This window comes from Sinohyriopsis cumingii, chromosome 7 (assembly GCF_028554795.1).
Source record: "Sinohyriopsis cumingii isolate HCF-2022 chromosome 7, ASM2855479v2, whole genome shotgun sequence".
NCBI classification, from domain to species: domain Eukaryota; kingdom Metazoa; phylum Mollusca; class Bivalvia; order Unionida; family Unionidae; genus Sinohyriopsis; species Sinohyriopsis cumingii.
In genome coordinates, this window is record NC_142967.1 from 73246158 (window position 1) to 73271296 (window position 25139).

General features: G+C 35.1%; 1 protein-coding gene across 3 annotated transcripts in view; it reads left to right on the top strand.

Moving 5' to 3' along the window:
• The window catches only part of LOC149795516 (cGMP-specific 3',5'-cyclic phosphodiesterase-like), a 412811-nt gene that overhangs the window by 42366 nt on the left and 345306 nt on the right, over positions 1–25139 (top strand). For 2 of the 3 annotated variants that reach the window (XM_089965315.1, XM_089965317.1), the window contains exon 1: positions 5578–5654. The exons of the other annotated variant lie outside the window; for it this stretch is intronic. The gene's annotated coding sequence lies outside the window, so the exon portion shown is untranslated. Of the gene's footprint in view, positions 1–5577; positions 5655–25139 lie in introns of those variants that run through there. 3 annotated transcript variants of the gene reach the window in all.

Here is a 25139-nt window from a genome sequence, read left to right on the forward strand (position 1 = left end):
CTATCAAACAACGCTATAATCCCATTGTTGACAAAACCAACTTTTACTGTACCTCCGTAATTAGTATCATCCTTTTTTATAATTGTACCTTCTATCTCAAGAAAAGCCGCAGCGGATAAAAAGTATCTACTTGTATCATGAACTTGTAGTTCAATTCTTCCACGTTGATCTGGTATTCGTGCCTCATAAGAATAAAACTGATAATCACGCACCGATTCATCTTTAAGGACAGGTGCCTCCATATCAAATGCTTCATCGGATTCACGTTTAAACATTTTATTATAATTATTTTCGTCTAACACGAAAACTGTGTTTGGAAACTCCACTTCCTGATATCATGCTTGAAATACTATTTCCTGATTCACTGAGTCTTTGATCTGCTATCAAATTTGATGTTATATTTCTTTCTGCCTCTTTAGATAATTCCGCTAGTTTTTGATTTGCAGCCTGATTTATTATTTTACTTACGTCTGCGGGCATAATTTCAGTACTTGCCAGTTTCACTGGTGGTTGTTGTTTTCGTCGCAATAATCGTGCTAGTCTTTCTTTGATTGCCGAGAACGCCTTACCAGCAACATTGACAATTGCTCCAGGAGCTTTTTCACGAACAATATCGATAGCTTTCATCGATATTTGTTTTGCAACGGGTGCTGCTTTTGGAGCTATCTATGTGAATAATCCCCGCACAACATCACCAAGTCCATCTCCGTAAGTAGCTCTGTACATTGGTAATCGTGAGTTTACCGCTCTGACCTGTACAGGTTTACGATGATTATTATGTATGATCATCTTTTTTAATTTACCATTTATTTAACAACTAGTCATCAACAAGTTCATCGATAAGTTCTCGGTAAACTCCGATATCCATGATACCACCTTGAAATAATCGCCGACAAATATCAGCTGCTTCATTAATTATTTCTGGTGAATTATTTCCAGCACGTTTTCCTCCTATGAGAACTTCTAACCGTGACACGTCATTGAGGATATTATCAGGACAAATAAAATTATTTCCTTCTGATGTAGTCAGGAACCCACTTCCTACAGCGCTTGGAGGATCATCGTCAGGATCTCTTTCTTTACCCAGTGAACGTAATTTCTCCTGTTGTTTAGTTTCTATATCTCTAAATATTTCTTCTTCTTGTTTCCATTTTTCTTCTCTTTTCGCTTCATTTCCTTTGCCATCTGCTTCCTTTTCTCTCTAGATGGTTTTAACATCAATTGCTGTTGTTCTATTTGTTGTAAAGGTGGAGGAAGTTTCTGCTGGGCGAGTTGTTCTTGTTTTTGTTGTTTCAGTCTCTCTCTCTATAAAGTCTTTTTACTTCTTCATTAATAATTTCATATTCTTGACCTCTAGCTTGTTTTTTGTTGTAATATACGCGATATATATATATTTAATAAGATTATCATCATTTACTTTTTCATAATGGGGTTTTAAAATACTAGATTTATTAAATATAATATTTAATATTGCTTCGGGTAATTGTTCTCTTTTAGTATTTCTAATTTCTTCAACAACCCCCTTCCTAAATTTTGCAATCAATTCTAAGTTTTTTTCTACTAGTTCGGGTTCAGGTGTATGTTCTTTTTGCACGTCGGCGACTTCAGTACGAAGTTTTCCAATACTTTCAAGTATTTCCTCACCAACAGGTGGAGGTTGAGCCGCAGCTATTTCCTTGGCTATGCCAGGTGGAAGATCTCGTAAAATCTTCTTTGTCTGTTTAGTTCTTCTTGCTATTTTTTCAGTTTGTTCTGCTGTTTGTTTTGATACCGGAAAAAGATCTTCTTTGATGACAGCTGTAACCTTTTCAGTAGCTGCAGTGACGGGTTTAAACAGTTTTTTAGTTTCTTCTTCGTATTCAACTTGTGCTTCTTGCTGCGCTTGTAGATTTTTTCTAAATGAGTCTCTGACAGGAAGAAATTTTTTAATTGCTTCTAATCGTTCTCGTGCTATTCTTGCAGTATGAGATTCTGGATATACCATTATTTTTAATATAACAATTTTTTAATTGATATCAGCAGAAGGGGTGTAATTTTAATTAAACAGATATCATTAATATAATGAACAACTGTGCGTGGTTAATTCAAGGAACAACAAATAAATGCAACAAAAGGTGCCGTGGAGAATATTGCAAAAAACATAATTATATTTTAAAGAAAAATCCTCATGCTGGTCCACGAAGTTGTGTTGGATGTAACAACGGCGTTAGAGGATTATATCAGATTTGCAAAAATTGCGGTGGAGATCGATACAGAAGTTTGATGATATATTACAGAAAAAGAAAGAACATAAATCCAAAAATAGAAAAACCACCATCAGAACTTGAATATTACTTGAAGAACAAAACAAAAGATTCCCATGATTCAGATGAAGATTCCCAAGATTCAGATGAAGATTCCCAAGATTACTGAGCAGCAGAGGGGGTTCGTCTACAATTCTGTTTGGGACAAACAATAATCGTAGACGTGGTATTGACCTCTATGAAGGGTCACTATTTTTTTTTTGGTCTAAACACAAGGGTGACCATTTCCTTAAGTGGTCTGTTCACCCTCTCTGCTGCTTAAGATCTTAATGAATTAGTATAGCCAGTATTGACGCAAATCAATGTCTTATGCTTTGAATAACGTAAATAGCAGCATTTTTCTTTGGCATTGAATACAATTTACTTTAACAAAATAAGCCGTCTTTGAAAGACTCGTTGCAGTAAGCCCTCCACACACACACACACACACGATACTAAATTTAGTCAGAAATGTATTTACAGACCTAATTCTGTGTGAAAGTCTAAATTTGAAATCTATAACAACTGAGGACATTGTAAACATAAATACGTATCATATGTATCTAAAAATAGTTTTCTAGTTTTTTCCATTATCTAGAAATCCGAATTTATTTCCCATTTTCTTTTGCTAAAAATGACATAAATTATTTTCTATCAACCAGTACTAATCCATTATAGAAAATTTACGTTTGGATTAAAAAAGTTTGTAAATTCTCATAGGGTACATGTTCAAGGTTGTCTACATCGTATGTAATGAAAAAACTTTTTTAAAAACTATAGCTTTTGGTTTTGACAGATGAAAATAGGTTAAAAGTAGGTGCGTTACATCAGTTTCCATTTGGCCAATGAAAGGGAAGTATTCCGTTCATTGAATTGCTCTTATATATTAAGCGGGCACGATCATGATCATGTCAGTGGTTGCGTGGGAAAATAGGCTGGTAAGCCTTAAAGGTGAGAATGTAAGCCAAACTTCAGCCAGGCACACAAAGTCGAACGCCTGAGCTAAATATCGGTATAAAATTTTATTACGCTACGCGAAATCTAGCTTGAAATATGTGTGTTGATTTTTAAATGAGTTGCGCGAGAAAGTAGTGAAGTGTACCCCCTTGTATTGTCATATAGTACATGATGAGAAGTATATTGTAAGCAAAGATACTGTGACGCTGAATAAATGCACAGCAGCCAATACGCACGCAACACGAGCCTCGAATTGTACTCGTTATTCTGTGTCGCTCGCTATTGATGACTTTGATGGAAACTTGGAAACTTTTGTTTTGTTTTTGTTTCTTTAAAAATATTATTAACGGTTATCCGGTGGCCCGTTTTATTATCCGGGTTATTATCAACGGTCGGGTACCCGGGTAATCGGGTACCCATTGACACCTTTAAAGAAATATTAGATAATGGAAGGTGAAACTGCCTGAACATATCACACTGATGGAAAAAAAACCCGATCATACCATTTTAAAACGTACTTGATACATTATATGACCGGTATGCCGACAGGAGAAATGATTTTCGTCGTTGGGACCATCACTGATTATTCGTGTTATGTGAAACAGAGATCGCAATAAAATCACCCATATACCAGTGAAGTTTACATATTTCTGCCTGTTTGTCACGTCTTTTCCCCCATTTCGTCTGTATTGGTTTTAAATGAAAGAGTCTGGAGATTACACATTATCGAGAGAATGAAACAATTATTAGGAAGATTGGCTATTTATTCTTTTCTTGTTATGATTTATTACGACTCTATGGTCTTAAAATAAGTAATAGAAAAGAGTGAGAAGCAACAAACTTTGTAAAATTCAGATAATGTATTTCTCTAGAGTATAAATTAAATGTGAATTAAACCCCAAAATAAATCCAGTAATTACATACACAGATCCAAATCATCTAAGTTCTGAATAAATTTTAGTGGAAATCCAAATTAAATCCAACAACAGAAGTGTTGATGTGCCTGTGGTGTCCAGTGTAGTGGTGCTGTGCCAATTCTGTTGTTGGATCACAAGAATAAAATCCAAGAATATATCCTTATTTGAAATTTCACGATAAATTAAAAAGCTTCTGTTTCCAAGAATGCTATTTTTGAAGAGAACTTTGTAGTTCCAGTGCATAAATAATTTGAATACGTCAAATTCCAACCCAAATAAATTAATGAACACAACAATAATACAATTGATTCTGCGCAGAACTTATAGCACGAATGCAGTTTTTTTTTTTTTTTTTTTTTTTTTTTTTTTAAATAAAAAACCCAAACAAGATTATATAGTCCTGTACTTGACCTCAGGTCACAATTAACATTTTCTAATAAAAATTATTACCTAATGGAAAATAACCTTCTAATGAAGAAGGTCCTAATGTTTACAAGATAGTTATAATTAGAATATCAAACATTGTAAAAACAATGCCCTTAACTCCGGCAAAAATAATAATCCTAATAGTTAAACCATACACAAAGGTAAACTATTAAGCTATGTGTTAGTTGTTTAAAAAATATAATTAAAATCAATGGTTTGGGTCAAATAGAAAACGCACTCGATTTTGGACAATGTCAATTCCAACATACGATGTTACATTACTAATAGCATATAATTAAATTTTAAAAAAAGAAACTATCAACAATGCAAATCAAATGAATATTTTTTTTTAAAGAAGGTTTTACTGAAATTTCGTTGCGCATCGCTTCTGCAGGTGAAACTTCACTCAGCATCGCCGGATGATATCAGTAAATAAATCATGCCATAAAACTGTAAATGCCTTTATTAAAATTTATTTTGGATAAATACCTGTTATTTATTTTAATCCAGCCGCCAAGGATATTCGTCCCGCCATCGACTCTGACGAACATTATTTTTAGGGGCTAATAAATATTTGTGCTAAATGTAATCAACAATTTATACTTTTTAAAATATTAATTTTGTTTATTTAAATACATTACAAATCGTCGTTATCCCGACCGATTTAACGACATGGTTCAATTGGAACAGCTTGGGTGTAAATCCTTCATGTTTGCATTTACACGGAAATGTATAGTGAAGATCTGAAACTGTTTATAGATAAATATTATTATTACGTTACGAACATGTTATTATCTTGATCTGAATAAAATGAAGAAATCATGACATATCCACTCCATTTCCGTCATTATATTCGTCTCATATCTGTTGGAAAATCGTTATTTGTGGTTTGATATTGTTTGTCGGTGAAGCATTGATTAAAACTAGTTTGTTTATGCTCGGCAGCGCGCTAGAACTCCGCGAAGAATTGCAGTTTTATGACGTAATTTCCTCTTCCTGGAGCGTCTACGTGCGATCAGATGGAGACCAGCCAAATATTGGGCGATTTTTACTTGATTTGTGGATTATTTAAGTATATTTTTTTTGCGTATCTATTGAAAATAACAATGTAGAAATAATTACTTTTAAGAGCCGTTATGGTTAACGTAGTAACACCGCACTAAGTTCTGTCGTCTGCAGGTGGTTTTATTAACTTTTTTTGGGGGTGGTGGTGTTCTTGTTAGGATTACTTGAGCAATATCCTAACTTATTTGTGTGATTCAGGTGTGTACAGTTGTGAATAGAGGTGGTCAAACTTGTGAAATAAGCACACATTGAAGGGTGAAAGTGTATAGTTGCTGCGAATCGTTATCGGTTCCAATCTGGTTATTAGAAACACCGAAATGCCCTAAAAAGCCGAAACACACCGAAAAACACTATCCAACAATGACCTATGGCAGAAAAATGAGAATACTTTTACACTGAAGATAGAAATAAAAACAAACTAATGATTTTTGTAGAAAGCATGGCAACCAAAGCAAATTTAAAATTTAAAATTTTATAATTATTTATCATTTTCAGTATGATTAGTATTTGTTCCTTATCAATGAACTATACAAGTGAATATAATTATATTTTATATGGAGAAAAGATTTTAATAATGTTATGTATATTTGATTTAATTATATCTGATTTAGTATATATTCATTTCAATTTAATTGTCAGTTTTAAATTTTTTATTTTTCATTACATGATATTGTAATGTAAATTTATTCACTAGAGGTGATATTTTTTTTAGAAAATAGTTTGACCATGACGGTGAGTTTATAGACACCAGGTGTTGATCTAAATCCTGACCTTGTTTCAGAATTTGTAGAACCTTCGTAAACAAGTTCTATTTTATTTTAAAATGATTGGTTGCTTCCAAGGTCATGATGGGACCTTGTCTTTGAGATATAAACAATTTTTTCTATTTTTTATTTCTTAGAGTAAAAATGATTGGTTTTTGTCAGGGTCACACTGGGTAAACGTGATTGTCTTCCATCTTGGATTTTTTGTTGTGATTTAGACGTGAAATCAGTAGAATATTTTGTTAATAGGACTACTAAAATTTTATTCTGATTATTTTTGGATCATTTTTGGTTTTGATTCTATAAAACCACAAGTTCATATTTTATTTTTACAGAATTTTTCCAGGGAAATAAATTATTGTATTTTTAAAAGCTTGTTGTTTTCTTGTGTTACTGTTTATTTGAGCCTAAACAAGTGACATAAGAATAATTACATAAATATTGCATCATGTAAATATTGTGACGTACTGAAATGTAGAGACATGTTTGAAAGTAAAGTTTTAATTATTTAGCATAGGCCTAAAAGTAATAAACTGAGGATATGTGATGTGTAGAAAAAAATTAACTGTCCATGAACACATTCAGAATAACTATATTTGATGGAAAAGCATACTATATTTGATCTTTTTTGGTCAGAAATTACTTTTTACCCATTTTCTCTATTTATTTGCTATGGTACCCATGAACTCACATCAATTTCACCAACATTTTTAGTGTTTGCAATCTGCATGCATATATGCATCCCTTTTTACAATTTCACATTAATCTGATTTTTAATAATAGTTCTAAGCTGTTATATGAATTTGGCCCAAAAAGTCTGTATTGTTCTGAAACAATTCAGCATGCACAGATGGTGCAGTTAGAAACAAATCAGCACTGGTTTCAAGGTCAAGCAAAACAACGCAGCACTACCAGTGTTAAAAGATTTGGTTTGTATTTTTTTTTTTAACGTAGCTTTAACAATTTATCAGTCATATTGCTATGATGTCTGCAGTGTGGCAGTTTATGGTGATGTCTAAGCACCAGGGCATTATGCCGCAGACATGTAGCATGATGTCCCACCCAGTCACATTATCCTGACACCAGGCCAACCAGTCCTAACACTAACCTCTTAATGCTGAGCGCCAAGCGAGGCAAGTGTTAGTACCATTTTTGTAAGTCTTTGGTATGATTCGGCCAGGGGATCAAACCCACGACCTCCCGCATCCGAGGCGGACGCTGTAACCACTAGACCACCGGAGCGGTTGGTTAATAGAAGAAGTATGTAAATATGTTTATTTGGGTCAAAGTTTTATGAATTTCCTAAGTGTAATCCAGGTTGTGGTTTTGATTTTGTAAACATTAGGATCATTCTCAAAGGTTATTTTTCATTAGATAATTTTTTTATATAGAAAATGGTAATTGTGAACTGAGGTCAAGTTGGGAACTGTATAATTTTTTGGTAATTGTGAGGACTTGGTCATTCATGCTGGAACATTTGGCACTTTTAAGTTGTATTATGCTGCGTCCAGTTCGGATGAATCTTTTTCTTCAAATTATTGAATTAAAGTGATTATTTTCTCTGGAAATACAAAAGTGCTCTGATAAAATTCTTGGATAGAGATGTTCACTAGAGTTTGTACTGAATTCAAACCTGGAGTGATATTTATGTGATTCAGCAAAAGGCTGTTGACACATCAATACTCTGTAAGCTATAACAGACACATCATCGCCTTCAGGTTTTGGATTTCTTAGGACTATTGCTGAATTTTATTTAGGACTTTAAATTATTAGGACTTGAGTCTGTAATTCTTGGATTATTTTGGGGATTTAATTTGCAATACCACAAGTTCTGTTTTTCTCATTTTCACTTTGTATTCTAGGGAAATAAATTCTTTGTTAAATTTTACAAAGCTTGCTATCCTTTCACTCTTTCCTGTTAGTTATTTTAGCATAGACTCGTAACAAATGAGATGGGTTCACACAGTCATATTGTCTCTCTTTCTCTCATAAAATAAAAGAATTAAGGACGAGCCTTCTGTCTGTATATTTATATCACAGACATATACTCATCCCAGTTTCACCCAAAGTGCAAGTTTAATGTTGATAAATGATGCTGTATGGGAGGTAATTTTAGCATGAAAAAGCTAAACAGTTTGATCCACTGACATAGATAGCAAAGTAAATCCCACATACTGCCATTTGCAGTCAATAATAATAATCAATAATAATAATAATAATAAAGACTGCTTAGAGAAGGTAACTCAGTTACAGAACTAATCCCGTACAAAATAATTAGACCAATTCCACCTGGAACTTAAGCAGACTCCAGGCGGAATCTGCCTAAAATGTTAAAAATCTGGTTAACCCTTTACATCATAGAGCATAGTAACAAAGTGCAGCGTGCTATAAATAGAACACCTGTTACCTATTCAACTCAAATGCATAGGCCTGCCTGTTAACTGTTAAGCAATGTAGTGTATGTTAGTTTAACAGTAATTTTAACCATTTTACATTTTTGGTACACATCTATTATGTGTGGAAAAATTTAAGAGTAAAGTCCGATTCTTATAGCTGTGTAATTTTTTTCATGAAAGAATTTTTTATGTGCTTTAAAATCTTGAGTGAACTTGTTCACCGTCAAGTCAGTGAGACTGCATGACTAGCTGCCATTTCTCATACTCAAAATTTACAAGATTTTCGTCTGCGTCTACATCACTAAGTCATCTGAATTTGATAATTTATAAAAACTAATTGTTGCCTACATCAATATCAGAGCCTTTACCTAAGTTATTGAATCTTTCATAGTTGTGATTCTGATCGTGAAAACTTCATAAGTACTGAATGAAATCTGCGGCCGCCATTTTGAAGAGTGGAGATTACGACCCAGTTACTTTAAATAGCAGCTATCGACCAGAGCATAAACAGTGACCACGTGATCTGATGTAATTGTCGTTCGCAGAAATGAATGTAGTATCTAATAGGGGTTTTTCCCTGAAGGTGGCCCTATGAAAAACCGGCTTAAAATGGCTGATGTTTACAGCAGATGTCAAAAGGCGCTTCCATGTGAATAGAGTAGAGGCATCCAAAGGTGCTTGCATGAGGTAAAGGGTTAATACAAAGGCGGACATGGAAAATTGGAGAAGTCAAAGATGAATCCATCTAGAGTCCGTCTAACTCTAAGATGGACTTTTGTCAAAATTCCTGCTATATAATATATCTTTGAGCATAATTTTGGACTTGGTTGATTTTCCACCCACCATCTAGGTGGAATTAGGAACTTAGTCACTGGCATCTATTATATGAAAGGAGGAATCTGGACTTAGTTTATTTTCTAACCAACATCTAGGCAGAATGAAGAACTTAGTCATTTACATCAGTTAAATTAAAATTAAAGGCAGCATTAGGACTTGGCTTTTGTGTGTCTGTAAATTAAATGACTGAAAATATAGTGTTATTTTGTGATTGTAATATCACTGACATTTCAATAAAAATATCAATAAGATATAAAAAAATTTATTGTTTCTTGTGCAATTTAAATGATTTTCAACAGCATTTATATTTCCTGTTTCTGATAGCTGTAATTTTATTGTTTATTTTGGGTACAATTTGTAACTTCTTTCCACATCTTTCCTTGTTAAATTTCTTTTTCAAATTTTTTGTTGTTGTTGTATTTTTGTTTAACTTCAGTTGGATTTAACTGCCCTGAAGCAAGCTTTCATCTTGTTTTCCGTTTTAAAATAGAATTTCGCTTTTCTCCTGACCCACATTTCCTCGATATGGACCCATTTTTTAATATCATCTCCGAAACCTTTTTAAAATAATAATACTCTATCCGGTCCCATTCCGCAATGAGCTTTCTAATAAGTATTTGTTCTGTCTATTGTTTAACAGATGATCATTGTAAAAAGCTTTCTGATTGGTCAAAATTTTGTTCTTGTCCAATGAATCATCGCGTAACAGAAACTGATGGGAATGAGCATGTTTGCTAAACGAAGCAATTCAAATTTTCTAGTGGCATAAGAGATTGAATAACCATTTGAAAAATGTGCGGCAATGAGAATAGCTTGAATGCAAAGTCAATGGGAACATAATTGGTCAATATGTATGAAAACTGACTGCCAGGACTAGCAGTTTGCTTTCTGTGCTATAAATAGCTTTACAGTAGTGGCTAATGTGCTAAATAGGACAAGGAATTGAACCAGGAATCAGGATCATTTCTAAGTTATACAAGTCCAGACTGATTAACTTCAGAATTTAAGGAGGGACAATGCATAAATCACTGGTGGGAATTGTTGCCAGATACCCATGTCTATCAAAGATAGTCATATCTTTGCGGAATTTTCTTGGCCGAAAAGTAGGATCTACATTCAATGTCATGAGGCAAAATATTCTAGGTGTGTTAGAATTCAGTGTAAAATAAGAGTAATTATATCATGGTAAATGTTTGTCATGGCTGCTCATGGAACAAGGACTAATTTAAGAGACCACAACAGCATCATAGTTTGTACAATCAAAAATCAAGTCTACAGTACAAGTGACATAAGGCAGGCTCCTAGCTTTTCTTCTTTTCATAATTAATGTTTCAAATGGGTGCTTTTCTGTAATTTTGCATTATTTTCACAACTGAATTTTCAATGCAGATTAATATTTTATATTTATTATATGTTTATGTGTTCACAGATGTCTGTGCATATGTTCCAGGCTTGATACTTTGATTTTTAAAATCACTTAATTATTTAGTGTCAAGCCAGATTCTTCATATATTGTATATACTGTATATAAATAAGTACATCACAGATAGAAGGCCTCAAGGTAGATTAGTTCTGTAACTAATTGAATTACCTTCTCTAAATAAAGTCTTTATTATTATTATTATTATTAACTCCCATATCTCTTGCCTTGGATGTCATATAATTACAACATCAATATATTTGTTTTCATGCACACTTAAATGTCACCTTGGTTAATAAAGTCCTGTTTTATTCATATCCATTATTTCTTTGAAACCTTCTGAAATGTCTGAAACACTATTGAAACTTCAGTAAAATACTATATAATGATCAAAATATAAGTGAAATCTTACAGAAGTTTTAGTCAAATTTTTGTGAAACCTCACAAATATTTCAGAGAAATTTTAGTGAGATCTCACCATAATTTCAGTGAAAGTTTTGGTCAAAATATTTGTTTAGTTTCACCAAACTTTAAAGTGAAATGAAAAAGACTTAAGCGATGCCATCATGGATTAGGTTTTGTATGCAAGAAAAAAGTGAGGACAAGAAAAACCTAAATCTTATTTGATAATGTCTGTCAAAATAAAATTTATGATCCATTTTAAAAATTACTGAATATTTATCATTGATTCCCAATAATGTCTAAAAAAATCATTAGGCAGTTTAATATAAATCTGAAGTATATTTTTTATGGTTAGGCAGAAAGTGCTTAAAAAACCTGTCTGAAATCTGTCTTGACATTTTCATTATTGGATGGGGTTTCTGCAGGTATTTCCATCTAATTAGGCAGAAGTAAAGATTCTGCCTAGTAACAGACAGTAATTTGCATATTTCAAGCTATATTCCACCCTGAATCTGCCCAAAAGTGATAATAAGGGGAATCAAGGCTAAATAAGCGGAATAAACAGATTCTGCCTAGTGGACGGAATAAACAAATCCTAGTAGGCGGATGAACATTCCTTCTAATAGACGGAGTAATTTGCATATTTCGGGCCATATTCCACCCTGAATCTGCCCTGAATCCACCTAAAATTTATAATAAGTGGAATCTAGGCTTTAGGTGAAATCCGCTTTAAAATTCCACCTGGAATCTGGTTAAAGTCAGGGCGGAAGTTTTCATACAGGATCTACCTTGAGGCCTTCGATCTGTTATGTACAATATATGCAGTATATACAACATGATGTGAAGAATCTGCCTTGACACTAGATAATTAAGTGATTTTAAACATCAAAGTATCAAGCCTGAAACATATGCACAGGCATCTGTGAATGCATGAATGTGTATGAAATATAAAATATCAGACTGTATATGAAACTAAGAATAGATTCCTTTCTGTAATGTGATAGGTTATGACTCCTTAGTTTTTGACCTAATTATAAGGCCTTTATCAGATGAATGACTTCTTGAATGGAGTCACATGACCAACTAAATGTTGACCAAGTGAAGAAACCCTTCTGTACAATTGCAGACTCTCCTACCATTATGCATGAATACATTGGTATTGAAGAATTCATGGAGCACTTCAGTTCCATTGATGAAAATATCCAGTTCACTTATAAAGTGTAAGAGGATGGGAAGTTGCCATTTCTGGATCCCAGTACTTGTGTTCACATTTTAGATGATGGGGGAACAAAAGTTGCCATTTACCACAAACCTACCCACACAGACCAGTATCTGAACTTCAGTCACCAGCTTGAATAAAAGACATCAGTGGTGTTACATCGGATGAACAGCACTGTTAGTGTTAAGGAAGACTGGGTGTTGTAGGTTGATTATATTAAGAAAGTGTTGAGGGTCAATGGTTAACGAAGAGTGAATGTTGGTGTTTCCAGATAAAGTATGGAGAAAAGAGGAACATTGCAAGGAGAAGAGAGACCAATGTTTAACTGTATATTGGTAGACTTAATGAAAAGATTAGAAAACTTCTTCCAAAAACATGGAAACCCTTTAATACCATCTGCTCAATATTGATACATTCAAAAGACTGAATTTCTTTGAAAAAGTCATCTATGAACTCCAGTGTGATGATTGTTAAAGCTGTACTGATTAATCAGCCATACTTATAATCGGGCTGATTATTAGAACAGTCAGTATAATCGGTATAGGCAGAAATAATTGTTGCATATGTAAACAAATTTCCAAAATATAAATTCAGTCATAACATTCATCTTGACATGACTTGAATTTTAAATCAGAATTAAATAATGGAAATCGAGGAATAAAAAATTGATTTGGGGGGTTAATTAAAAGACAATATTTTCTGAAAAGTAAATACTTTATAACACACTTGCTGTAAACTACCGCTGATTATCAGCACACATATTATCAATACCATTCATGCACTCATCCCAATCACAGCAGCCAACCAGCCAATGAGGCTTCGTGTGACTGTTGAACTTCCAGCATACTCATTAGCAGATAGCTAGGCAGATTAGATAGCTAGCGAAATTTCCAACTACTGCGAAACTATGACTCGCTATAGTTAATCTCTCTTTACCCAGTCCTGTAATGCTGCTAATCAATGAATAGCGGTCGCACACTGAAGCAGCTGAACGCTGACATAAAAATATTATGCGCGTGTGTGTGTGTGTGTGATTTGAATTTTTAATGTAGCTTTAACAGTTTTTCACTCGTATTGCTATGATGTCTGCAGTGTGACAGTTTATAGTGATGTCTAGCACTGGGGTATCATGCCGCAGACATGTAGCATGATGTCCCACCCAGTCACATTATATCCTGACACCAGGCCGAGCAGTCCTAACACTAACCTCTTAATGCTGAGCCCCAAGCGAGGCAGCTGTTAATACCATTTGTGGAAGTCTTTGGTATGACTCGGCCAATGATCGAACCCATGACGTCGCACATCTGAGGCATACGCTCTAACCACTAGGCCACGGAGCGGCTGTTAATGACAATACACATTCCAATTCTCATATGCAAGCTCAATGACAATGCACATTCCAATTATGCAGCATCAATATTGGTATGCCAGCGCTAGCGACGTTACCTCAGCTGCTGAGCTGCTTCAGTGCATGACTCGCAGCATGGCTTGTGGATCCATCCAGCCACGTGGACAACTTATTAGTAACTTACTTGATTTAAAACATTATTTCAAAAGCACTAATTGATTGGATTATTACTATTGACTAGCAGTTGTACACTGTTAAATATACTACCAAGCCTATGCATAATTTCAAACTCGAAACACTCAAATTTACTCTGGAATTACTTAAAAGTAAATGCAGTCGAAGAATCTAAAGCAAATTGCACATTTTGCAAAGCATGCATTTCCAGAGGTGGAAAGAATTCTAAAAACTATATGACATCAAATCTTGTCCACCACATGTGCAGCAAGCACATCATCGAACGTGGCCTGTTTCTAGCAGATAAAAAAGAAAAGGATGCTGCGCAGTTAACCTCTGCAGCTGCAGCAACTCCTCATACTCTATTGATGCCATGCTGGACCGGAAGCAACCATTTGCATCTGACGACCCAAGAGATATTAGTTTACACCAAGCTATTGCAAAGTTCATGGCAGTAGATGTGCAGTCATTTTCCATTGTTGAAGACATTGGATTTCGAGGTCCGATAGCCAAGGCAGGACTGTGCTATAAATTTCCAAGTCAGAAGTACTTTTCCACATCTTTGAAACCTGACATGCACAAGACAATACAAGGCAAGATGTGTGATTTAGTTTCTGCTGAATCTGACCTTAGTTTAATCTCTGATGCGTGGTCAGACCTGCCCATTGGCGTAGCCTTGTTGAGTCTAATAGCATACAGTCTGAGGGAAGACTTTCAGTGGAAACATTTGATTTTAGCAGCAACGCCTCTCTATGAATCACACACAAGATAATATTTGGCAAGCAAACTGGACAAATAATGCGAGGTATACAACATTCCCAAAACTCGCATTCATATTTTTCTGCAGGACGGAGGTGCAAACATGGTTAAAGCAATGCGTCTGGCTGAACTCGACAGCATCAGCATTTTTGCACATGCTGCAACTTGTTCTCTGATGTCATTCTGTCGCAACGAGCTGTCAGAGATGTTTTGGCAATCTCGCAATCCATAGTCGGCAAGTTCTGGCACTCCATCCTTGCACAACAGCAGCTTGAAGAGCAGCAGGAAACATTTGGTGTTGTCCATGAGAAACTCGTAGATATCCAGACATGCTGAAACTCTGCATACAATATGTTGGTTTCATTATATGAACAGACCCAAGTCATGGGGGATTACGCTACTCTATAACCTGCCTAGTCTAAGAACCCAACAGTGGGTCTTAATTAACAATATTATGAACATGTTAGGCCCATTCGCAGACATTATCAAGGAAGTAATTGATAGCCACACATCAGTATCCTTCATTCATCCTATGCTGAAAATGCTCTGAATGTTGCTGGCTCGAGGGCATAAAGCGATTCAAGGTATTCAGACAATTCGCCGTGATATGTTGACGTCACTGAACACACGCTTTGCTGACTTTGCCAGCAACAAGAGGCTTGTCTTGGCCACCATCTTAGAACCACAATTCAAACAACATCTATTCAGCGAAGAATTACTTGTGACCAGATCCAAAGAATGGCTTAGAGCAGAATGCATAATAGTTGCATCAGCTGTCAAGTAGGAGGAACCCCTGACCAAGATAAAGAAAAACTGAAACTGAAACAAACGCCAATGGACCATCACCATCTCATCTCTGGAATTTGTTTTTTGTGGCTGTGATGAGCCTGTCCATACCGGCAATGAAACAGCCCACGTAGCTGACGCCGTTGGTGTGATGTTTGAATTGTATCTGGCCAGCCGTCTGTTGCCAGAAGAAGAAGACATGTATGGCTGGTGGAATGTTCACAGGTTTCAGTTCCCCTACTTGGCCAAATTAGCTAGACGCTCTTTGTCTGCACCAACTTCAAGCGTTCTAAGCAAGCATCTGTTTAGTGGCACAGGCCAGATTTTTTGGGATCGTCGTGGATCGTTACTTGGCGAGAAGGGAGAAATGTTAATGCTGCTTAATCCTTTACCTCATGCAAGCACCTTTGGATGCCTGTACTCCATTCGAATGGAAGTGCCTTTAGATGCCTCTACTCCATTTGCATGGAAGCGCTTTTTGACGCCTCTATTCCATTCGCATGGAAGCGCCTTTTGATGCCTGCTGTAGACATTGGCCATTTTTAGCGGGTTTTTGTATTGCCACCTTAGGGGAAAACCCCAATTAGTTACCACATTTATTGCTATGGATGACCTTTACATCAGATCATGTGGTTGCTGTTTATGCTCTGGTCGCAATCTGCTATTTAAAATAACTGGGTTGTATTCTCCACTTTCCAAAATGGAGGTCATGGATTTTGTTCAGTACTTTTCACAATTAGAATCACAACAGTTACTATGAAAGCTTCAATAACTTAGGTAAAAGCTCTGATATTGAAGTAAGTAGCAATTAGTTTTTATAAAATATCAAATTCAGATGACTTAGTGATGTAGACGCAGACAAATAAATTTCGAGTATGAGAAATGACAGCTACGGTTGGTCACGTGGCTTCACTGACTTGATGGTGAACAAGTTCTCTCAAGATTTTAAAGCACATAAAAAATTCTTCTGTGAAAAATAATTACACAGCTATAATGATCGGACTTTACTCTTAAATTTTTCCATACATGATAGATGTGTACCAAAATTGAAACTGGCTAAAATTGCTGTTAAACGTAACCTACAGTACACTGCTTAACACTTAGCAGGTAGGCCTATGTTTATGGAGTCAAATAGGTAACAGGTGTTCTATTTATAGTGCACTGTACTGGGTAACTTAGCTACATGTGTATTGGAGGGCTAAAAAGATATACAATCTGGTAAAGGGTTAAATACAACCTACCTCAACTAGGCTTTCAGTATTAGTTGCAGCCAGCATACATTGACATCTAACTTTAATCTTAAAGGATGCATATTATTAATTTTAATTATTATTAGGCTATTGTTATTAATACTTTCTAGTCATTTATTGAAATCTAGTAATGGCGAACTGTATCACTGAACATAAGTTAAAAGACTAGCTTAAAACATTTTCATTCATTTATATCTTGAATTGGCAGACCTAAGTTTTGACAGTGTTAGTTTGAACGTTTTTCAAGTTTTATGTTTGTGTGATTGTTGCTTTCTATAAATAGCAATGTACTTCTTATCCGGTTTCTGTTTGTTTTTGTATAGAAGTTCAAATTCACTTGCTGCTTAAACAACCTTGCTACAAATCATACAGCAAAATACCTGCTTACATTACACTAATAGGTTTATGTCTCTGAACCAGTCATTGTTATGAAACGAATAATAATGAAATAATCAGTCTCATAATCGGTAGTGGAAATTTTAAGAATCGGCTATACGTGGTATCTGCATAATCAGCAAAAAGTGACATCGGTACAGCTTTAATGATTGTGGAAAAGAGTACATTGAGGAAGTTGCCTGAAACCTTGAAACAAGTTTTAAAGAACACTTGTACACCAACAGAGAATCCCTGACAGTTATTAATGAACATTGCAAAGAATATGGGTTTGGTAGAGAGAACAATACCCTTAGGAGGAAAATAAGAGAAGTCATCGGGGTGGGGTGGGGGGGACCAGCGTTGAACTATGATTTGGATTAGAACTTCAGCCAGCCATTGTATAGAAGGGTTTTGTCAGTTGCTGAATATTTAGCTGATCATGTGACTCTAGTCCAGAAGTAATTCCACTGATGAAAGCTTTGTGATAAGGTTAAAAGCTAAGGAGTCATATCCTATTATGTCAAAGAAAGGTACATGTTGTTAGTTTCATCAATGGAAATATTTTGAAGAGATCAAAATTCTTTACTCTTTCCAGAAAGTATAATGAATTATCAGTGGGATAAACAAAACATACTTTCAAAAAACAAAACAAGTATGACTTGTTAAGCTTTGTTTGAATTAGCAGTAAAGAAAATTTAAATGTCAGCTGAGATTAAGCTTGGTACAGAGATTTTTTTTCTCTCCTGGTTGCATTAAACTCAAGGACTGTGAATTTAATTTGTGGTAAAAGAGCAGGTTATATCCATTTATATTAGTTGAAAAGAATTTAGATTTCTTGAGGTAATATAGAACAATATTTTTGGCTTGAAAATAATTCCAAGGTGCCCCCTGGAGGTGGAAAAGTTATGTTCCTCACTTGGCTATCATGGGTTCCAAGATACATTTCTTTGTAGATTATGACATCTCCAATACCTTGATAAAAATGTTTCAGGTTTTTTTTTTTTTTTGAGATGTGAAAACACATTTCTGCTTGGTTGCTATGAAGTTTTAATGGTTGCTATGGAAAGTTAAAAAAAAAAAACTTTCCTAAATATACTCCTTGAATGTTTAACTAAATATCATTCTTTATTTAGATGACAAAGTGTATTTTTGATATGATTGTTATGGGAACTAAAATGTTGTCACATATGTTAATGCAGGACAGATGATAAATTAATAATGTGGTATAACCAGTGAGGAAAGCCAGGGAAAATCTTTTTCTTTAAAATTCTAACCCTATGCAAAATGTGAAACTGTAGAGCGCCACCTTTAGTGGACAGCAAATGGATGTATTGTCTGCTAATTGCATGCAAGTGGTCTCCCTTTTACATGTGAGCTTGGGTTATACTCTCTGCTTGTCATAGTGTTTATTAATGGACAGAAATAGTTCAGAATAAACCTAAAACAATACAGAGTGAATACTTAATATAAAAAACTGCTAACTGCAAACAAGATGGATACAATGCACAGCCTGCACTTTAACATTTCGTAATTTTAGCACAATAAAATACAAATGATGAAACAGAGTAAAAGAGTAGAAGCATTATAAACTTTTTAAATTATGATTATTGCCTGCTTTCCCTCACATGTAAAGTGCTCTTCAAATGTAAGAATGGAATGGCTCGAGGTGTTGGCCTTCCAAAGTTAAGAGGAGGAATGCCAGAAGCTTTGGCGAGTTTGGTGGGGAATTCATGTGAGTGCCCTATCAGGCACTGCATTTGATCACTCTTTCAATCAGTTGTAACAAACACCCATTGGTCAGTACCCATTTACTTGACAACACACTAGACAGCAAATATAAATATTGGAACAGAACATATGTGAACTAAATATTACTCACAAAAGTGCAATATGGTGAAAGTTTGTATCCACCAACTATAAATTGGTATGTAACACCCGACCAGGATGACATGATTGTGTTGTTTGCTAATTGCATGCGAGTGGTCTCCCTGAAAACAACATCCGAGAACGTGCATTTTGGGAGTACAGCTTTTTTATTTCATCAAGGGTGTACCAAATGTTCATTTACTGTCAGATAACTGTTTTAAAAAGGGCCAGAAAGTTAACCAAAATGACTGATCAGTCATGAGCTGTCACTATAGATGGTGTTCTTGTTGCTTTCACAAAACATGGCTTGAAAGGGAGGAATATAGAGATTGGCTTAGAAAAAGCAACAAAGGTACTATGGAAGCATACTTCTTTCATTACATCATTCCCCCTCTTGAACGGTCCCCCACTCCTAACGACCAGAACCAACGAGTTTGTGTTCAGAAGTACCCCTTGCGAAAGGCTACCCGGCTAACGCGACCAGCAGCCAGCATATTAGTGCAATAATATAAAATTTACCCCTCACAAGCGGCCGCATTTTATTTGAATATGTATCCAGAACCAGTATTTTATTCATAACGTGTGTTAAGTAATCCGGTTTCTGTTTCCCCGATGTCAGGTTTTCGTTACTGAAAGAAGTATTGAGTAAAGTACCACTAAGATTAATATTATATAATTTACGCCTCACAAGAAGCCAAATTTATTCCATAAAAACCGGGAAAGGCTCAAATTTAATCCATACAAAAGGGTAAGTACATGTAATCCAATTAGCCTTACTGCTGTGTTATCATAAGATGTCCGGTTTAGTCACTGATAATTGTTAAGGTTACAATTATTGAACAGTAGTAACAGCTGAGAAGTGGCAGTATCGATGTACAATACCCAAGTCAGCAGGAAAATGGTTTGATAGCCTGTATGGCTTCCCTTAGTAAGATGTTGAGCTTGTTCACTTTGATAATCAGTGGCTATTACTACTAACAATAATTGTCAAAATTACGAATCCTAACGGCTGCGAGGTCAGATCTGCATGATGTTAATGGTACCTATCGAAGCCGGTTTGGCTTCTCTCACTTAATGTAAAGAAATGTATAAAAACAATAGGGTACCAGACTGCGACTAGCGAATCACATGACAAGATCACTTCCTTTAAAAACATGGCAATTTGTTTAGATGCATTCAAAATTGTTTTATCAGTACTGTAGTTGGCAACATGAATAACTTACTGCAAAAAGATCAACATGTCATCGAGGAAAAGAAAAATTCTCAGTTTAGAAGAGAAAAGTGAAAGTAATTCAACTGATGGGGGGGGGCGTCGAGGATCCTTGCAGAAAACTAATGTCGGGGAGACTGAGATAAACAATATCGTGAAAGATAATGAAACAATTCTGCAGAAGTGGGAAGGTGAAATGGACGGAGAAAGGAAGATTGTTTGAGCCAGGAGATGTTTGAATCCTGATTTGAATGACAAGAAAAGGCAACAATTTTGTCATTTGAAATGGGATATGACGACTTTACTGCAAGTAACGGATGGTTGCAAAGATTTCAAGTGTGACGCAATATTAAGTGCTCTGTCCTTAGTGGAGAATCAGCTGATGTTAATAATGAAGTTGTCGAAGATTGGAATAAAAGACTAAACGATATATGCAGGGGATATGACAGCAAGGATATTTTTAATGTGACGAGACTGGTTTGTTTCTTAGACTGTTACCAACAAAGTGACAGATGATGTGATCTGTAACATAATTATAAAGACAATTTTAAAACTATATCAATGGTTATTGATAGCATTCTTTTGAAAATGATGACACAGTTTGTTTTACATTTATTTCACATCATACATGAGATTTTTTAATGAAAATATTAAATATTTAAAATTAAATGTACTTGTGACTTATTTCATATGTATTAACTATTCGCATTTGTCATCCCCCTCTAGGAAGGCCACCCGCATTATAAGGTCACTTCCCTGCTGCATTAGGGGTGGCCTTATAAGATGGGGACTACTGTATATGAAGTTAGTTCTCCCCCCACCACATCATTCTTTTCCCTTTATATTTTCAGGACTTGAACAGGTTTTTGTCTAGTTTTCTGCTGTGGTACGGGTGTTGTACGCCATATCAGTTTGGATTACAGTATTTTTTATGACTTGTGGTTCCACTGAATTAATGGCAAAAAACAATTTGCGTTCCTGCATGAACCCTATATAACTTCATGCACAGAAAATTGATGAAAATTCAATGACAAAGGTTGCCAAGTTGCACATGCTGAAAGCACCCACTATTTCACACAATAGTGACTGGTAAGATGTTACTGCTATTAAAATGTATTTTTGGGGGGTTAAAACTAATGATGTGATACCCATTTCTAATGCTGAATGCCCGCTCACTCCACTCTGATCTGGCATAATAGTCTGTGAAAAAGATGACTGTTCTGTGCAAATCTTCATCATTGTAAATATCCAAGTAAAAGAATAATAACTAAGTATCATCCACTTTAAGTCATTGTATACCACAATCCTTTTAACTGAAATACCAATTTCTCCCCCAAATTGTTTATATTTTGATCAAAATCTGCATCTACATCACTGCTATCACTTGCTTTTTCATTACTAACTGCCATTTCGATCTCCCCATGAGAAGTTGAGTTTTGAAATAAAATTTCTGCTAACAATTTTGTCATGACCTGGATACATTTTGGCAAAGTGAAGATAACAATACCCAGTGCCTAAAATGTCAATTACCACATGAAAATGTCATGAGATTCAGCATGCATATTACTAGGGGTGATATAATTCATCGGTATATTGATGCATCAATACTTTGGCTGTAATGATACACATATTGAAACAAGAGATGGAGAATCAACACAATGCTTTTTCTACCGTATGCAAGTTATTTTAGTCTTCAACAGCCATGAATAATTATTGTTTGCCTAGTTATTCTTTAAATATAGAATTCATCTGAAACAGCATTTGCAGTCATAGGCACACATTTTTATTAATAAAAACGAAAAAGACTATTTAGAATAGATGCTTATCATCTGCAAATTAACTCGGTGATGTGTTTCATAATCTGACCCCCCCACCATTCCATACTAATTAGCTTAACGCAGCAGCATGTTTAGCTTATAGGTTACAATCCAAACATGTTCCACATGTACACCTCTCCCTCGATAACTCGCGCACAAAGGGGTCCACAAACATAGACCGCACTATAAGTGAGGTGTGAGTTACTGAGGGACCTCCAAATTTTGAAGAACGAAAAAATCGCTTTCTTGACATCGAGAAAACCATGGGGGGGGGGGGATGGCATTGGGGAACTGGGCTTTTTATTGACTAAATCACCATTATACAATCACGTCAATAAAAAGTTTTAATAATGTGCTTTTACTAACGAAGTTGTTCATTATTTTGTTTAAATAAAACTTATTTTCAAAATGTCCAACATATGAAAGATAGTTCCAACTGGTTTCAACAACTATCATGTGTAGGGAAGAAAAACCTGTGTATTATGTCACTGCTTTTTGTTTTCTTGTTGAGTCTGGTTCCCATAGTGGTGTTTAATATTATCCTGCCAAATAGGGAGTCCACAGTGCAGGGAACTAGTCTGTTGATACACCACCAAACAAGATTCCTTTTTTCAAAAACACGCGACATTTATTTCGTGAGACAATAGTCTACGTTGAAACTCAGTGTATTGCTCAATTAGTACACTATTGATGTCATGAATTAATTAATTGGAATTAATAATGAAACTTGTTATCATCTTTGAGAATATCTCTATGTGCCAGCTCAAGAATTCTCTGAAACTCGCTTGCCCACAATGGTCTGTAACTGAAATCAAACTCTTTATTTTACAAAGTATTTGTTTTGCTTGGCTGCCATGTTATCTTTAATCACAGTTATCAAAGAGTCGGTTAATTTAAGGTAGTTTATGTTACATACACATTAACATTTATAAGTGTTTGATCAAATGAAGCGAGTTCACCCGACATTCGATCAAGGCTGCTAGATTTTAAGTTTGTTGGATTTTTGCGCCGTTTTACTTTTTTTTTATTCCACCTCCTTTATTTGATTCAAAAGACATAATTAACATGCCAATACAAACGAGGCCATCTTTTAATTCAGTACAACAATACAACAAATACTTCCAGAAGTCAGTTATCAAAACAGTCCGCACTTAATTAGGTTCTCAGAGAAACGCTAGCAGACATAGCTGTTACGGTAGATTAACGCATTTTACGTTTAATTACAAGAGGAGACGTTGCATTTATGACGATTACACTTAAAAGGAACTGAAATATAGAACTAGACCCAAGTTTCAGTTGATAAAAACATTATTTAATTTGTACTTCTTAAAGTACTGCCTCCACTCGGTGTGAGTGACATTTTCATTGATCGAAATTTCCATACGTGTCGTTAATTGCGGTGTACTAGGAATGTCATTTGGAAAGAAAATGTAAAAAAAAATATTCGCCTATTTTTAAATGTGATATTTCATAGTGTTGATTACAATTTCTAGGTCTTATCTACCGTTTTTGACAATAAAATGAGCATTACATCAAAGTTTCCGTTGCCCATTTTGATCGCAATTTTCTTCAAGTTCAACAAATAGGGATCAATTTTTGGGGTATTTTCTGGTTTAAAAAATAGGATTAATGCCTGACCCTGCATTATAAGTGGGTTTGCGAGTTGTCAGGGTGCGAGTTATTGAGGGAGTGGTGTATAATGAAGGACTTGACTCGTCATTTGATAACCAATTTTACAAAACGTTTCTACATTGAATTTCATCTGGTCTACTATGGTCGATTTGAAAGTTACACTATGGGTGTGTCACACAGTGAAATATGTACAGTGAAATCTCATTGGTGGTTATTGCTTGTTCTGGTCAAGGTTAAATAATAACTACCAATCAAGAATTAGTGTAGCGTATTCCCTGCATGACAAACAGGAAATGCTAGCAAAGCAACAAATTGTGCACAAAAGCCATTGATATGTAGTTCTTAAAGAGACTGTCAGGGTGTGCGATTGCACGAATCATGCACAATTTGTACGAATTTGCATGCTTGGAGAACAATGATGAACAAGAACTCCAACAAATTTATTGAAAGTCCCACATGTGAAAATATGCTCAGCGAAGAATACAATTTTTATTTAATCTTTCTTGTTGCGACATCTTTTTTTCGGTTATGCTACTGTTTACACATCTGGGTATTTCAAGCATGACATGACTGATCACTAACCTAAATTTGATTGGCAGGTTGTGCCCTGGGATAATCATTATGGCACAGAATGTATGAGCATTTAGAGTATGGGTTACCTAGTAAATCCAAAATATCTGATTCTTGGAGAGGTTCATTATGTTTTCATTCAGCAAATACTGGCTGGTGATAGTGATGATGCCAACAGTTTTAAAATTATAAAGTATATTGGATTATTGGGGCTGGGAAATTGTTAATGGAGATAACAATGATTTTGAGCCAGAAAAGTTTGTTTTATACGAGTTAGCTATACATGTTTGATAGACAAAAATAGACAGTATGATGGTCAATCTCCTGTTCAGCGGTATGTGGAAATGTAGAAAGGGCAGAATATTGAGCATATTTAAAATACAGACAATTTAAAAGCAGAATGCAATTTTCATTTTTTTATCTTTCAGTTTAGCCCTGTAGATCATATGCTGCAGAACCATATATCCATACCAGGGTTAAGATAAACTGAATAAATAAGGATGGGAAAAAAATGCGCTTAAGAAATAAAGATATTTATCAGAATACCTCTGTCTGCACAAGCAGAGTATGGCATTGATAGGCTAAAAATCCTAATACAGCATTATGGAACAGATAAGAAATCTGGCATGGTACTCAGTAAACTACTGAGTCAAGGAAGTAAGTTTAT